This window comes from Myotis lucifugus, unplaced genomic scaffold (genome assembly GCF_000147115.1).
Source record: "Myotis lucifugus unplaced genomic scaffold, Myoluc2.0 scaffold_44, whole genome shotgun sequence".
NCBI lineage: Eukaryota > Metazoa > Chordata > Mammalia > Chiroptera > Vespertilionidae > Myotis > Myotis lucifugus.
This window is the reverse complement of record NW_005871092.1, coordinates 5,565,166-5,577,182: the sequence shown is the minus strand read 5'-3', so window position 1 is coordinate 5,577,182 and position 12,017 is coordinate 5,565,166.

Genomic DNA, 12,017 nt, shown 5'->3' with positions numbered 1-12,017 from the left:
GGATGAGCAGGTGCCTCAGGTCTTGCCATACTGTCTCTTCCCTTGAACTACTGTGATTGGTTAAGGGATTGTCACGTGACCTACACCTGCCCAATCAGAGCCCTCCCTGGGACTTCTGTCAGATGCAGGGGATGAAGTCCACTTTCTTTTTACCGGTGTCACTAGCTTCAAGGACACAGCAAGGCAGCTTTGCTATGTGTGGGAAGGAAGCCAACCGTTGCAAGCAAAACTGAACGAAGAAAAAGGGGGATTGAGCCCTCGGATCCCACGGGGCCTGGAACCATGATTCACCCCCTTGGTCTTTCCACTTCCACAAGCCAGGAGTGCCCTCTTCTGCTCAAGACTGGATTTCTGTCACTTGCAGCCAAAGACATCCTAAATACGGAGACAGCAAGACTTGCACTCACCCTCTCGGGGTGGATGTCCAGAGCGGCGCAGACCGTGATGGCGAAGTGCTTGGCCCTTTCAAAGCTCCCTTTCCCGATGCTGTGAGAGCCATCTATCAGAAACAGGACGTCCACCGCGGCGGAGCACCACACAGCTGGGGAGAGGGGGACAGGCAGGTGACCATCAGCTTCCTTGTAGTCGGGTCCCAAGAGGGTCTCACTCCCAAAGCAGAGAGGAGGCAGAAAGGACCCGTGGTAGGTCAGTGAAGGAAGGAATGCTGGAAAAGGTCCAGCCAGCGGCAGCCCCCTCTGCAGCAGGAAGTACATGCTGCTCAGAACAAGACCCTGAAGGTCTGGGGTAACGGGAGAGTCTAATCCAACAGCACTGACTGAGTCGTGTGGCCGCAGGGGCTGCTGGGCCAGTGCTGCTGGGCCAGTGCGGGATCCTGAGGAGCCCTGGTCCCAGCCCTCGGGGACCACAATCTTGTCTGGGACACAGCCAGGCACCCTGGTACATGAGGTCACGTTACCCCGCAGTTCAGTAACAGCAGCACTGACCGCACCTTTCCCACATGCCGGGCGCTGCTTTAAACACTTTATATGGACTCTTCACTTCATCCTTACATCCACCCCTAGATGACTACCTTCTAAAATATATTGTTATTGATTTCAGAGAGGATGGGAGAGGGAGAGACAGAAACATCAATGATGAGAGAGAATCATTGATTGGCCACCTCCTACCGGGGACAGATCCTGCAACCCAGGCATGTGCCCTGATCAGGACTTGAGCTGTGACCTCTGGTTCATAAGTTGATGCTCAACCACTGAGCCACGCCGGCTGGGCGACTATTTTTTAAATTTTTAAACAGTTTTATTGAGGTATCATTCACACATCATATAATTCACCTACTAAAAGTATATAATTCAACGTTTTCAGTATGTTCACAGATGCATTCCATCGTCACCTCAGTCAATTCTGGAACATTTTCCGTCCCCTCATAAAGAAACCCAATGCCCTTTAGCTATCAGCTCCCTAGCCCCTCGCCCCCACCCCTGTTCTTACGATGCTTATTCCCACGGGAGAGACGAGGAAAGCAGGGCACCGTAACATCCCCAAGGACAAAGCCCGGGGAAGCGGTGGAGCCAGGAGTCATGTCCAGCCTGTGTGGCTCCAGAGTTCAAGCCCCATCTCACCGTGAAGATGCAAGACCACGGTAGTGAGAGAGGCACCGTGATAGGGCGCCACCGGAAGGCAGCAAATGCAGGGATTTCACCAGACAGGGAGGAGGGATGTGCAGGGCCCTGGGCGTGGGCTGCTGTGGCTTGAACACATGGAGGGGATAGTGGAAGAAGAAGGAATATGGTGGTGGGTGAGGCTGGTTGAGACAGTGGTCACCAACAGAAGACCTTGAAGAGTAGGCCAAGAAATTTGGCAACAGGTGAAGTAAGTCAGTCAGGGAAAGACAAATGCCGTACGATTTCACTTATATGTGAAATCTAGAGAACAGAACAAATGACAAACAGAACAGAAACAGGCTCATAGACACAGAGAACAGACTGGTCCAGAGGGGAGGGGAGGTGGGAGACTAGGTGGAAAAGGTGACTAAGAAGTCCAGATCGGCCCTAGCTGGTTTGGCTCAGTGAATAGAGCATCGGCCTGTGGATGGAAGGGTCCCAGGTTCGATTCTGGCCAAGGGCACAAGCCCAGGTTGCGGGCTTGATCCCCAGGAGGGGGTGTGCAGGAGGCAGCCGATCAATGCTTCTCTCTCATCATTAATGTTTCTATCTCTCTCTCCCTCTCCCTTCCTCTCTGAAATAAAAATATATTTAAAAATAAAAAGAAAGTCCAGATTGGCAGTTACAAAATAGTCAAAGAGATGTAAAGTATAGCATAGAGAATATAGTCAACAATATTGCAGTAACTATGTATGGGGCCAGGTGGGTACTGGAAATATCAGGGGGAACACTTTGTAAAGTATATGACTGTCTAACTATTATGCTGTGCGCCTGAAACCAATACAAACTAGCATTGAAAGTAAACTGTAATTGAAAATTTTTTTTAAATTTAAAAAAGAAATTTGGCAACAGGAATTTACCAAGGGTTTTACCCAGGAGAGGGACTTGGTCGGGCCCGTTTTGGGAAAATGATTGGCCACAGCGTGAAAGGAAGACAGGAGCGGGGTGGACACTGTCTGCAGTGACGTGGTGTCCCCTGGGTCTGCCACAGAGGCTGCAGTGGGCGCTTAGAGGGCTGAATAAGACATGGGCTTACTTTTGCTGGCGGCTGAAATCTTCCCCAGGGTCTCCCTGCTCGCGTGGACTTCCTGAAGAGGGAGGGAAGGGGGCGCTAGGAGAGAAGACACCAGAAGCAGTCATTCCAGGCAGAGACACTCCACAGTAGTGAATGAGGACTATGCAGAGTCTCTTTCTCATGGAGCTTGTATCTGGTGGATACTGACTTCAAAGGATTCACACAGAAACAAACTCATCTGTGTTAAGTGCTACATCCCAGAGGAACCAAGGCTACAGGGGTTTTAACAGAGGATCTGACCTGATCTAGGGCCCAGGAGGAACTGTGCTGGGTGCTGAAGATGTGTAGGAGTTTACCAGGGTAGCAGTGTGGGGGTAAGGCCTAAGGCAGAAGGGAGCAAGGATGCTGGGCAGGAAGGGATATGGCCTGCAGGACAAAGGGTGGGGAGGAGACAGCAGAGAGGACAAAAGGTGGCTATGGGGTCTGATCAGGCCGGGCCTCTAAGAGCAATGGGACATCACTGAAAAGTTTCAGGCAGGAAGTAGAAGTGGAGAGGGATCCAGACATGGTCAGATTTGCATTTTGAAATGGTCGGTGTGCGGAGGAGAATGGGCTGGAGGAGACCTGGGGAGGCCCGTCAGGAGGCCGCTGCAGTGGCCCAAGCCTGAGGGGATGGGGCTAAGGCCGGGCAGGTGGCTGTGAAGTGGAGGCACACAGAGGCATTCAACAGAGCTTGCGACGTTAACATCGACAGGATGTGACACAAACCAAAGCCCTCAACCCTCTGCCCCGCAACAAAAACTTACCTCCCGCCAACAGGCAAATGCAGATGGCTTCCAGCAGCAGGACGGAAGGCATGTTGATACAACTACAGGGCCAGGGCGAGAACAAAAGCAACAGCCATGATCTCTGTGAGCTCCCCAGTCACACACCCAAACAAGATGACAAGTGCCAGCCTCCCCCGGGGCACCAGTATGACCCTAGAGGCCCCTCACATAGTAACTACAGTAGCCTGGAGGAGACCCAGGTCCCAAAAGCCATGGGACACTTTACTCCAATGACTCTGATTTTAAAGGCCAGAGTTAACATGTTCCCAACACACCCACCCTGGAAACCCCCCCAGCTCGTTCGCGGACTTGGGCAACAAGCAAGCTCTACGTCCAGAATAAAGAGACGGGTCCTGGCTTGAAGATCTGAACAAGCCTGCCCTGTCTATGTCATTTATAAACAGCAATGCGGTTGAGGGAGAAACACATTTTTAAAGTTTTGTTACTTCCTGATAATGCTTATAGGATGGGTGAACTTCAGTTCCATGGAGCTTGATTATTTATCAATTTTTGAGGGAAGCACTATCGTGAAAAGTGAGAGCTTTCAATAAGAAACTGACTGTAACTTTGATTCCATAAGGAATCGCGTACCTGGGATGCACTTCTTTTTTTTTTTTTTCTTTTTTTTTTTATTGACTTCAAAGAGGAAGGAAGAGGGAGAGAGAGATAAAAACATCATGAGAGAGAATCATTGATCGGCTGCCTCCTGCACGCCCCCTACGGGGGACCGAGCCCGCAACCCGGGCATGTGCCCTTGACCAGAATCGAACCCTAAACCCTTCAGTCCACAGGCTGACGCTCTATCCACTGAGCCAAACCGGCGAGGGCTTGAGGTACACTTCTGACTTCAGCTGCCAGGCCGAGGAAATGCATCATTACCTTGTCAGGCATGAAGATCTGATGCATAATTCAGACCATCTGAGGTTCTAGCAAGTGCGCATACTGTATAAGAGCCGAAAGGGGTCGTATAGAAAGAAACTCAGACACCGCCTCCCACCCCATACCATTCAGCAGGGAAATATCGAAAACTATCTTGATTGACAACAGGGTCTAGAAATCCGAATTTTTGCCCTGCGGGATCCAATCCATTCAAGATCTCACCCTCCATTAAACTCACCCCGTAAGGAAAGACTTGGACAAGCGAGGCTTTGTCACATGTAGGTCTCACTCAAGTTTCCTGCCACTGAACTCACAGCATTGACACTGATGTAAGAAACCTCCACCAAAGAAAACCCCAGGCAGAGATATGGAAAGGGAACACGCAGGGGTCCAAGGGAACCCCAGGTTCTAGAGACGAGGGCCGAGAGAGGTCAGTCACTGCGTGTGGCACCCAAGGGTGCAGCAGGAACTCGCTTCACCTGATGCAGCCCACTTGGAAAGTCCCTTCAACGTCTTAAACAAGCGCCACTCTCCTGCAAGTGAGACCATAGGTGACAAGGCAGGAGGTAGGTTGATGCAGCTCGGGCCTCCTGACCTCCCCACCCCCGCCGGGGGTTGCTTGTTCTCCAAACACCTGCCTGATCATCCCCAGCAGCTGACCTACCGGCCTCCAACTTAACCTGCACCGAAATGCATTCTCCGGCAAACTCGCACTCCACCACCTCCCAGTTGCGAGAGCAAAACAACTGGGAATTCAGAGGATGTGCTGACAGGCGGAGAGCCACGGCTGCTGGGAAGTCAGCCACCCCGGAGATGCAGAGCCTTCTGCAGAGGGTTGAAGATGATCCAACTCACGTCCATAAAGCTGCGATGGCCAGACCTTGAGATTACAGGAAAGGCGCACAGACTGACAGGGCGTGCTAGGGGGTCAGTGCGTACCCGGCTTGCATTCTCACCCGCAGGGAGCAGGAACTGGGGAGTGAGGGGTCACAGTACAGTGTGAAAGAGGAATCTGGGGGTGAGTGAGACATACACCCCTCAGAGAGGAACACAGGAGTCACTGAGGCTCAGGAGAGGGAGGGGCCTGGACAGTCCCCCAGCTCGCGTCTCCAGCTTCTAAACCAATGCACTTTCCCCTGACCTTGCAGCCCAGCTCAGCTCAGGGACCCTGAGCCACTGCTCAGAATGCTTTCCACACTGAGATGGCACCCCTCTAAGTGACCACCTGACAGGCAGGGCCCGCACTTGGCCCGTGGGAGCAGAGAACCTGCACCCTGAATCCAGAAGCACCCGCTTCTCCTCGGATGTGGTGTGACCCCGAGAGGGGCCGTGGTTCCGCACTTCCAGCACCAGGAGGTTGTACCAGATGCCGCTAAAAATCCCATTTGGTCTGATGGGTGTAGCTCCATGGTTGAGCATCGACCATGGTTGAGCATCGACCATGGTTGAGGTCATGGTTCAATTCCAGGTCAGGGCATATGCCCGGGTTGAGGGCTTGATCCCCAGTGTGGGGCATGCAGGAGGCAGCCCACCAATGATTCTCTCTCATCTATCTCTCTTTTCCTCTCCCTTCCTCTCTGAAATCAATAAAAACATATATTTATTTTTTAAATATATTTTTATTGATTTCAGAGAGGAAGGGAGAGGAAGAGAGAGAGAGAAACATCAATGATGAGAGAGAATCATTGATCGGCTGCCTCCTGCACGCCCCCTACTGGGGATCGAGCCCAAAACCCAGTCATATGCCCTTGAATGGAATCAAACCTGGGGACCCTTCAGTCTGCAGGCCGATGCTCTATCCACTGAGCCAAACCAGCCAGGGCAAAAACATATATTTTTTAAATCCCTTTTGATCTCCCCTCCATCCTGAACCTATGATGGTCAGACCCTACTCAACTGTATATTCAGCTTATTGAATTTCAAAACATTTCTAAAAAAAAAACAAGATCAAATATCCCAACCGGCCTGATCTTCACCTGAGGCTCCTATTCGCCTATTCTAGGTGAAAAGAGGAGATTCGGAATTGCGAGAGTGGGGGAGCCAGGAGCTCCCAGACACCATCCAGGGAGGATGGTGGCCGGAGGGGATCTGGGTGGCTGAAGGCCCACACGCTTCCTGCTGGCTCCCAGCCCGGCGCATGCCAGCAAGGCACTCCCCTTCCCCCAAGGACACATTTTCTTTCCTCTCACTCCACACAGACGCAGGACAAGTCCCCACCTGCCACCTGGGAGCCAGGCTAGGGCCGGGCCTGCCGACGAGGGGCAGTGCAGGGCCAAGGTGAAGGGCTTCCAAATGCTACCGGCTCCTTAAGTTCAGGATGGCTTTCTGGGGTCACAGCTTCTGACCTCGGGCACGCACAGGACTCTGAGGCTCAGGCCTGTTAATATTTTATAAAACCAGGATTCTAGCTGCTCCTCAGGCTGCCCAGAGGACAAGGTAGAAGAAAGTCTGGAAGGTTCCTGCCACACAGTAAGCACGGTCCCCGCCCTCTACCATGAAACAAACCCAAGCAACGTCATCTCGCTCTATCATGCGCCCTTGCTTGCCCAGGTGATTGTTTCCAAGTTTCCGCTCACGAAAACAACTGGTATGTTGGCAATCTGCAAATCGATGCCAGAGGCCAAATGCTTTCCCGGAAGTGTGTGGATGGGAGGGTCTGGCTCTGGGACCGCAGCCGTACCTCCCTTCCCTGTCCCCCAACACAACCCCTACTGTGACCCAGCCCACACTGCATGAGACAGGTGCCTGCCGGGTAAGCTGAGCACCACAATGGCCAATGCCCACCACAGATGGGATGCTTCCAGATCTATCTTTGTGCTCACTGCATTCTTTTTTGTACCAAGATGAATGAAACGGATGCTATTTCGAACCTGCTGAAGTAGTACTCACTGTTCCCAACCAATCATTTCAAACACTCAGCTTCTTCTCCCTTCCTCACATATCAAAACTTTCTTAAAATACGAATTCGATATTCTAAATACAACTCTGTATCTAAACACTTCATTCATATATATATCTATCCCTGCCTGGTTTGGCTCAGTGGATGGAGCATTGGCCTGCGGACTGAAGGGTTCCGGGTTCAATTCTGGTCAGGGCCACATGCCCAGGTTGCAGGCTTGATCCCCAGCAGGGGGCGTGCAGGAGGCAGCTGATCAGTGATTCTCTCTCATCATCGATGTTTCTATTTCTCCCTCTCTTTTCCTCTCTGAAATCAATAAAATATATTTAAATATATATCCACTGAGCCAAACCTGCTAGGGCTAAACACCTTTTTAAAAGAATGAATTCCACAGTGAAATTGCACAGCTACTACTGTCAAGTATTTACTGTGTGCCTTCTGCTGGGCTCCACACGTTTGTGTCTTCTCTCCCCAAATCTGCGCAGTCAGCCAATGAGAATATTATTCCCATTTTACAGATGAGAAAATCGAGGCATGGAGAAATTAAGTGGTTTGTACCAGGTTATACTAGTACAGCGAGTAAGAGCATCCAACTCCATTCTGGCCTCTGGGTGGTCTGTTCAACCCATCACCTTCCTGATGTTGGGGAATCAGGAGAGAGGAACAGGAGTATAACTAAAAGTCTGCCACCCTGAGTCCTGCCCGTTGGCAGTTTCCCACCCAGCTCATACCCTGCCAGCAACTCCCACAGTGGAGCACATGAGAAGGTTCCCAGAGCTCTCCGCATTTTTTACAAAGTAGTCAGGGGTAGCCTGCCACCCAGGGCAGAAACAGACCATCGGCTCCCAGGTGAACCTTGTCAAGCTTTCTCCATGACATTAGCCTCCGTCATCACGTTCGTTCCTCTCTGTTCCATTACTCATGCCAATCCCACACATCATTCGTGGCGTCTGGGACTCACACATGGACTTAGATGCCCCCCAACCCCCAACCTTTTCGTCTGACTGTTGTCTGCAAACCCTGATTCCGCACAGCACCCGCGGCATTTGGGGGCAGTGAGTGAGTGGGTCTGCTGCAGGGCACACAAAACACTGCGCTCTGGAATTACATTTTCCACGACACAGGAAAGAAACCCAGGCCAAAACAAGGACCCTTTTGAAAAACAAGGGAGGACCGGTGATAGCTACAGGCAGTTTTGCAGGACAATGCCCGCCTTCTCCTCTAAGATCGGAAGTAAATTACTGCAGGGTGAAACAAGAAACCACGTCCACCTCCTTACAAAACGCAATTCCAAACCCGAATTTTAGATTAGCCCTTAGCAGCCTCCTCTCAATGGGCCGGGATGGAAACCTGAGCCCTTTACAAGAACAGTCAATGCCTGAACAGGAAGACCAAGATCAGAGGTAGGAGTCTCCAGCCAGGAAGCCATTGGTGTCTTTTGCTGTAACAATGATCTTTCTTGCCCATTTATTTGGCCAAACACCTGGCTCAATGTCTAGGGAAGTGGACAGCACATTTTTAGTTTGATGAGGCAGGGAAAGCATTTTAAAAACTGCTCCGGGTAAGTAATGCCCCCCCAAAAGAATCGCAAATTTTCAGAACCCGACAGTCTGACAACCAGAAGTCAGCACTCAGGGACAATGTGCTGTTTGGATTCCCTGGGTGGTTGGGGAGAAAGCTGGGCAGATGGGCATAAATCGAAGAGCCTCCCACACTCACCCCACCTGCTAAGAGATAGTTTTAGCCAAAAGAGATTTTAATGATTGTTTTGATCATCTTTGAAAATCCCAAATTCACTGCCTTGGGACTCTGGGAGGCACACACACAGGACCGGAAGTCCAGAGACCGAATTCCAGCCTAGCTCTGTTTGTAACCAGCTGGGAGACCCTGCAAACACCTTTCCCTGACTCAGGTTCATGCAGTTGTCAATGGGGAGGATCCGTTTCACAAAGTCACGCCGTGGGGTGAAGATCCTATGAAATAGTGCGTGAACATCCCTCCTAATGGTAAAACACTTTCTAAATGTACGAGGGTAAAAGATGATCATACATACATTTTCATGAAACACCACGCATGCCCCCATGGGGTAGGCAGGACCATTTCCATTGGGCATGAGAATGGTCTTGGAGAAGTTGGGGTCCCAGAGCTAGTGAACTGCAAGCTTGACGTCAAGTCCAAGTCTCCTGACTGCGGACAGCTCGCTGTTGACAAGAAGCGCGCAGTACAGACATGACAACCAGAGAGCCCTAATGGGACATCAGGAGCCCTGAGCGCGAGCCTCTCAGGTCAATTCCTTCATTTCAGTCTCGCAGCTTCCTGTTTACCTGGGAAGGCTGCTGGCAGGATCACATGAGACCACATTGCAAAAGCCCCCTGGGCCAGGGCAGTTTCCTCAATGGAGATCAGGGACTCAGGATCAGGAAAGGAAGTGAGGGCTCAGACAGGAATCAGACGCAGGGAAGCCCTGCAGGTAATTTTGCAGGTGGAAAAGCAAGCAGTCTGGAGTTGTTCAGAAGGTAACAGGGTAAACTAAAGGGAGAACTCCAAGTGTATTCAGCTGTCCCACGGAGCTGGCTTGGGATGACGCTGAAATGGGGGTGTTGCCTGGATAGACTCTTTCTTGTGAGGGTCCCCAAGAGACCCCCATAGCCTTGTAGATGACAGGAGGAATTTTTTTATATCCTTGTGAGATAAAATAAAATGTTAGCCACCTGAAACTAACATAAATAATAATGAATGTAAACTAATTGAAAAAAAATTAGCTATTCTGTTACAGTCCTCCCAATTAAAACAACTTTTTACTGATATGTCAAGTACAAAAGTTTAAGGACTGTCCTAGCCAGTTTTTTGTGTTTTTTTTTAAAATTGTTTTATTGCTTAAAGTATTACAACGAGTATTACATATGTCTCCTTTTTGCCCTAGCCAGTTTTGCTCAGTGTATAAAAACATCAGCCTGTGGACCAAAGGGTCCCGGGTTCAATTCCGGTCAAAGACATGTACCTCAGTTGCAGGCTCAATCCCTGGCCCTAGTCGGGGTGCATGAGGGAGGCAACCAATTGATGCGTCTCTCTCACATCGATGTTTCTCTCTCTGTTCTCTCCCTCTCCCTTCCACTCTCTCTAAAAATCAATGGAAAAATATCCTTGGGTAAGGATTAATAACAACAACAAAAGTTTGAGACCACTGTTCTAAAACACCTCATAGTGTTGCTGACCCCTCCATTGGTGTAATTATATGAAATTTCATTTATATAACGGAGAATCTTAACCAAACCTGGTGGGGACAATCTTAACAAAAGGTTTTCACATTTGCACCCATAGTTTAATGGCATCACCTGCCACTTAATGGCTGCGCCATTTATGAAGCTCATTACAAACCCCGGAGTCTGGGTTCCGCCATGGCTTTCCCATTTGCCCTTGGGCAGTCTTCATCCTCTCTGGGTCTGTTTCCTCGTCTGTAAACACATGGGCATCTGACTATAATTCATTCCAGGAGACCTGAGTTTCCCAGTCTATTGGGGGGGGGAGGGGGGGGAAGCTACTTCAAGCTCTGGATGGCAAACCAAAAACCAGATTTCAAGAAAAATACGTCATTGATGGTCTTCAGTCCAACAGACAGGGATGATCAAGGAAGTCCCTCTCCTCTCTCCCTGGGATTTGCCTGGGGACCTAGTCTGGGAAATTCTTACACAGTCAAGAGTTTGACTCTGAGCTGGATGTCTACAAAGGAAGAGAATTGGCCATAGCCCTCCTGGAAAAGGGCTCAGTGGGCTTTATGTCCCCCTCAGCCAATAAGAATGGCTGCAGGCTGCTGAAGGCCAGCAGCCTTCCCAACAGGCTCCCATGGCCATTGCCAACTGCAGGGCTACCGCTCTCACGTCTCTGATTTGCTCCTTCTCTTTTCTCGATAAATGCACATTTCTTAATGCAATGTCACATTGAGCTTACATTTTTAGACCTCAATTTATAAAACACTTAGAGGTTCTAGGGTTTTTGTTGTTTTTATTAAAAGACCTCATAATCTAAAAACTGTCAAGCTCCAATTCAGTTGCAAGACAGCAAACACACTGCCTGGTATCCCCGTTGAAAGGCCCCTCTCAGCGGGACAGCTAGGGGTGGGCAAACTTTTTGACTCGAGGGCCACAATGGGTTCTTAAACTGGACCGGAGGGTCGGAACAAAAACATGGATGGAGTGTTTGTGTGAACTAATATAAATTCAAAGTAAACATCATTACATAAAAGGGTACGGTCTTTTTTTTTTTTAGTTTTATTCATTTCAAACGGGCCCGCGGGCCGTAGTTTGCCCACGGCTGGAACAATGAAAGGCGCCCTCCTCCCTTCTGGTGCCCACCATGTTTTTAAACAGACGCTCTCTGGCAAGTTTCAAAGGTGCAACTCTGCTACTCCTGCTACGGGCCCAGCAGGTGAGTAAGCCCGGGTCAGGTGATGATGGTGGTGCGAAATCACCCTGGAGGACAACCCCCTGGACTTCCCATCGCCCAAGGGAGATTCTCTGGGGGCAGCGGGCCCTTCGTTGTAGAGACTTCTGGGGGGGGGGGGGGGGGGGGGCATTAGGTGCTGGAAACAGTTTGGAGAAAAGAACACTGGAGAAGCTCTTTAATGGGGGGGTGGTGGGGAGGGGGAGGGCTCGGGATTTCCCCCCAAAGGCTTTGATTTCAAAAAAAAAGGCTCCTTTTTGTGAACCGTGGCCAAGGAAGCTCCGGGGTTTAGGAAGGGGGTTCCCTCCCTTCCACCCCGAGGCCACCCAAACCCC